Source organism: Cryptomeria japonica, chromosome 9, assembly GCF_030272615.1.
Source record: "Cryptomeria japonica chromosome 9, Sugi_1.0, whole genome shotgun sequence".
NCBI lineage: Eukaryota > Viridiplantae > Streptophyta > Pinopsida > Cupressales > Cupressaceae > Cryptomeria > Cryptomeria japonica.
Window position 1 is genome coordinate 568,488,024 of NC_081413.1, and position 6,000 is coordinate 568,494,023.

At 32.7% G+C, this 6,000-nt stretch overlaps 1 protein-coding gene across 2 annotated transcripts in view; it reads right to left on the reverse strand.

Annotated features, from left to right (window-relative positions):
- Positions 1-3,808, reverse strand: part of LOC131051302 (uncharacterized) — a 44,808-nt gene extending 41,000 nt beyond the window's left edge. Inside the window, exon 1 of one of the 2 annotated variants that reach the window (XM_057985756.2) lies at positions 3,522-3,808. The gene's annotated coding sequence lies outside the window, so the exon portion shown is untranslated. The remainder of the gene's footprint in view (positions 1-3,521) is intronic. The other variant, XM_057985755.2, reaches the window with a different exon arrangement.
- Positions 3,809-6,000: the final 2,192 nt, after the last annotated feature.

A 6,000-nucleotide genomic window follows, 5' to 3' on the forward strand; every position in this document is an offset into this window, starting at 1 on the left:
CATAACTATCCATGCATGTTCCCTATTTAAAGATCTCTGGATTCATCTATTTTAAATTTTGAACATACTGAAAACAATTTATGCTCTCCAATTTTAACAATTGGTATCAAAGCAGGATGATCCAGGGTTTGCTATTTGAGGATGAGTACAACTGTCAAAGAGATTTGCTGTCAATATAAGCCAAGTTAGATCTAGCTTCAAGAAAATTACCAGGGCAATGTTAAAGAAGAGATCGAGAGAAGATCAAGTAGATCCTAGATATTGAAGGGAATAGCTTTAGAATCAAAAAGCCAACAGCCACTGTCGGCAAAGGATATCAGATCAGGTTTGAAAGCCAAACCTATAGGAGATTTGCAAAAGGTTTTGAAAGATTGCAGGTATTAAAGAAAAATTAAAAAGCCGCTATTAAGAAAAAGATATTACGCTAGCCCAAGGAGTAAAGGGTGCCATTGCCAAAGCATAAGAAAGATCAGACATTTGGAGAAGAGAAATTGCTAATTGGAGAAGAAATGTAAGGTGAGGAGTGCAAATCAAAAGATTATATGAGGGCTGATTGTTTGAGAGTTCTCGAAGATTGTTGTTTGCAAAGTTTGAAGAGGAGTTCACGGTAGAAGATATCATGAATAAAGGTTTAAATCATTGCCATTGAATATTGGAACTGTAGCACCATGTGATCAGTGCCTGATCATAGGACAAGGTAGATCTCATGCCTTGAACAGCCCAGCAGTAAAAATATAAGTCAAAGTTTATTTTGTGAAGTTTGCCCAGTAAAAGATGAAGTCAAGAGGATTGAAGTTCTTTCATTCAATGATTTGCCCAAGTTTGAAAGCTTTGCCAGTCAAATAAGTTGTAGGCCACTCGAAAGGTGGAGTAAGAGAGATCTACTGTCAAGGAAAATAGAACCGCCATGCAAGGAGGAATCAAGGTTGAAGCCGCCAAACCAGCCACTGCTCTAAAAAGGTGATTGTTGATTGTGATAAAAGTTTATTTTTAAGAGAGAAATTAAGGCTGTCAAATTTGGGTGAAACTGTCCTTAATTTAAAACATGAAGAGGTGAAGATAAATTGTGTTATTGCTATGAAGTGGAAATCAAAGATTCACAGTATTCAAAAGATTGTTGCCATCAAAGTCAAAGCAATCATAGGTTTGAAGCCACAATCAACACACTTTTAAAGGGAATTGAAGGATTTTTTGTGAAATCTTGAAATAAGTTGCAGCTATCGAAGAAAAGTATAGCATTGATTGAAAGATAGAAATTGTTACCATTTTAGTCAGCTGGAGCATTATTCACAACAGCCAAGGTGAAAAAGAAATCATAAGAAGATCATGGAAGAGACCTGAAGATCAAAAAGATCATAGTGTTGAAAGGGAGTAAAAATTTTTGCAAGATTTGATCAAGTTTGTGGTACTTGTTAAAGCCTATTTGAAGACATACAAAATCAGTGGTAGATCATTTCAAATCTTTAAAGAGTGAAGGCACACAAAGCTACCATTAAATCCTAGTGAATCACAGCACTTGATTGAATCATAACCAAGTGTATAACCAAAGTAAGTTGAAGTCATTTGTTTTAAATGGAAAAGATTGGTAAAAGAGAAAAAAAGGAAAATAAAAACTTAATGTGTAAAAAGAGTATTTTGGAAGAAGAGCTGAAGAAAATTAGAAAGGAAAACAAAAAATTAGAAGAGAAAAGTTGGTCACAAAAGAAGAAATATCAAAATTGAGAGAAGAAACTAATTTGTTCAATCAATTGCTTGAAGCATACGTAAAGGAAAATCAATGTCTAAACTGTAAACCTACACTGTGCAATGTCTCGTGTCATAAAAATGATTTATTTTATTCAATTGATGCATCATGTGATATAGTTAAAGGTTATTTTGATAAAAAAAAGTGTACGATTGGAGATAACAACATATTTAAATTTACAAATCTTGGTAGTTGTGAGGATAATGAAAAAAGATACTTTTCAACAAAAATTTGTTTTAAGATTATAGAAAGAATAGGAAATAAAGGAAAAGGTTTGAAAAAACATGGGCAAGGAATTAAAGAGCCAATTGAACCAAGCAAGGCCAAAGAATGAAATCCTTGGATATGTTAGTGGTTAAAGAAATAAAATCGATGTTATAAGTATTACAAGTTCAAATGAATCAGCTAGAAGAATGCAATGTATGCAATATTCTCATTGTCATATACAAGGACATAAAATGAAAACATGTCTTCATCCTTGTACTATTTGTGGATTGAAGAATCAGTCTGAGAAATTGTGTTGGACCAGAAAGTGGAAGAAACAACCTTTAAAAGATAGTATTTGTGGATGGATCGGTGTATCAAATTGGAAAAAGTTCATGACTATGGTCAAAATGTTGTACAAGCATAAATATTCCCACATCAAACAAAATAACAATCATGCTAGGTCAAACATCATCCTATAAACCATATAATTTAAACTGCAGATTTTGTACTACTATAAGGGCTACTTCAGTTCTATCCATGTAGTGGTGTGAGAATTGAAATTGGAGCACTCATATATGCAAAAATATTACCATTGATCAGAAAGATAATTGCTAATTGGTTGTAACGTCGATCGCAAAGATCATTGTTGAATGGTTGTAACGTTGATTGCAATGATCATCGGTAAACCTAAAAAAACATTAAGTTAATCATAGAGATCATTATTGAATGGTTGTAACGTTGATCGTAAAGATTATTGTTAAACCTAAAAGTCGTAGTGTTGATTACAGAGAACATTGCTAAACATGTAAAGGTTTTGATCGCAAAGATTGTTGCTAGATCTGTGAAAGTTTTGATCACAAAGATCATTGTTGAAATTGATCATAAAAGCCATTGTTTAAATTGATCACAAAGATCATTGCTAAATCTGTGAAAATTTTGATCACAAAAATCATTATTGAAATTGATCACAAAGATCGTTGCTAAATCTATGAAGGTTTGGGATCATTGAAAATGCTCCACCTTCTTTATTGATATGACCATGAAGAATATCTTACACTGGATAATGATGGACAAAAGTAATCAAGGCTATTCAAAACAAGGATAAGTTTTTTAATGCTAAGGCATTGATATTAAATATTTTTCATTTGTATATGACTAGCTAATAGACCTATTTGTTATACACGGCCCCATCATGTAATTAAGTTGCGTGATAAAATAAAGTTTGAGCAATGTTAAAGAAAATATAAACTAAATTTTGTCACTCCAATACACTTGCCATGAAGACATACCTATGTTATGCAAGATACATACAAGAGACATACCTATCCATAAATGTTTCCTATTTAAGCCATCTATTTGAACATAATGAAACCAATTTATGCTCCCCAATTTCAACAGACTATCTGAAACTTGCACGCGCAATGACCAAACTTGAGAAATGCTTTAAGAGAGATAAAAGCATCCGTAAATATATTTTTTTCGTCATGTATGGGGTGTATGTGAATGCAATTGCAGGTACGAGGACTGACTGTAACACGAATAAATTTAGCAAAATTGACTATCGGCATACCTAATTTGTTTTTCGTCCTCAGTGTCAGGTGGCAATATAATCTGGAGCATTAAATGTATGCATTGTATCTCCACCGCCTTGGTTTCTCTCTATGTAACAGAGTATGGTTAAAAAGCAATTTATGTGAATTAGTTCGCTCGGAAAAAGAGCTAATTTTTGTTGCGAGAAGTCTTAAACCTCAAAACCCTACGAGGGTTCCGGACTTCAACTCTAAGAAGTCTTGGGCACAAGAGAAATGAACGTTGTCAGTATAGGTTTTTGAATTTTGTTATTGTAAGGGTTAAAGCACATACTTTGACCTTACACATTTAGTTGTTTTTGGTTTTATGGATTATTGGTCTTTTCGATATTCTGAAAAAATTGTTTAATTAATTATTTTTATTATTTATTATATAGTCAAATTTATATTTATTTTAATTTACTTTGTATATATTTCAAAGAAATGAATGTAAATATAGTAATAAATAACACAATCTTATATAAAATTAGGTTCATTTTTCTAATTTTGTATCTATCATACACATATATCCTAATAAAGTTGGTGCTATGTTATCCTTATCCACACACACATCTATAAATTCATCTTGTCTTGGGGCATTTATCACATCCATCTATGCCTTTAGCTCATGTCCAATTTGTATGATTCACCCATTACTATTCATCTACCTCGTCCCACCCTGATATTTGTACATTTCTAAACATATTCCCTTTCCATGTGCTAATTACACTTACCTATGCGTATATTTTTTATTATAGATCGAAAATTTAAATTTCAATATTTCCCTCCAAGGGCCAACTCTAAACAAATTTTGTGTGAATCTTGTATTTAATGGCATTCAATACGTATTTTACAACTTTGAATATTTAAGAATCATCTCTTATTCTAAAGGAGCAAAAACACTTGATTGGTGCATTAAAAGGAATTAATTTTGCACAAACATTCTAGGAACATATGCATGAGTGAAGTTTGTTGTTGTTTTTATTATTCATGCACATTTCTCCAAGTTGACCTAGAAGAACATGTAGCCTTATGACATATTAACAATCTTACAAAGGTAGTCTAAATACTACCAATTCATAATTATAAAGAAGCATTGAAGATATTAAGATGCATCAAGAGAAATGAAGAAGGGTAGCCTACAAATAAGTTCATAGATTTAGGACAAGTTTGTGGTCATGGATTTGTACATGACCACTAAAACATTTATTACAATTATCAAATAGCCTAGAAAGTTTGTTTCCTTTGTAGATTAAATTTTAAATGTTTTCAATATGTTGAGATTCTAAATAATTTATGAGTTAGATTTTATTACAACTTGTGCACTCCTTTATTTCCTAGCTTAAAAGTACTCATTACATTAGGGTGCTTGACCTCCTATTAAACATATCTATTAGACATCATTCGGTTTGATAAAATAACAATTGATTAAAGTACAAGGTTAGATGACACCCCATCACTTGTCATATGCCTCAATGTTTGTCAACATCTAGCATAAAGTTGAACTACAAATTATAAATTTTAGTCAACTTTCATTACAATCTTAGCCTATTTACACTAATACTATTGCTAGATCATATTCCTATACGAAGAGATGTGTCTTTTGATCGTAATATTTTTTAACTAGCCTTAACACATGTTCTATCACTTAGGGTAATACCCTATCTTGCCTCCACTTTAATATTGGACAAGTTTATACCTCACTAATAAGATTTCTCCTTTTAAAGAATATCAGTTATTTCACAAAATGGGTGGAAGATATCCCTATTAAAATGACCATTTCCAAGGACGTTTATAACTTTGTATATATAAATATTAGATAATGATTTGTATTAGTGGCTATATTTGATTTAAATAGCAGGTTTTCTTTTAAAATTGAGAAGTCAAAATGTTTCTTGAACATTCCATGTAAACATCATTTATGTTGAACACTAGATGTCACTGAGAGGGGGGAGTGAATCAGTGAATTACAAACTTTTCCCTTTTCAATCCTATGCGTGTATACTGGTTAACAGATCTAATCATAAAGAAGATATTTCTGGTAAATGGGAGACTCGCACACATGCAACCACACATAAAAGGGACATCACATAACACCGGATGTACGAGGAAAACCCAAGATGGGAAAAACCTCGATGAGAAGTGTTGTTGGAGACTACTGCTCCAATCCAGCCTCACAATGAAACATTTGGTTACAACATTTAGGGCACCAACGCAAGGAGTACCACTCCTGCTTTAGGGCACCAACCCAAAGAGCACCAACCCCTGATTTTAGGGCACCAACCCCTGCACTGAGCTCTAACTCAGTGATTACAAAATCATATTTTGAATACCAAAGTTATCTTCTTGTTACAAAAGAACTTTATAACTCTCATGTATGTCTCTCCGTCGGATCTTCTCTCTTCAGATGTTTGTCGGTTCTCTCTTTGCTTTTTCTCTGCAGGAACCTTATCTCCTGTTGCGACCCACTCTATGCTTCAC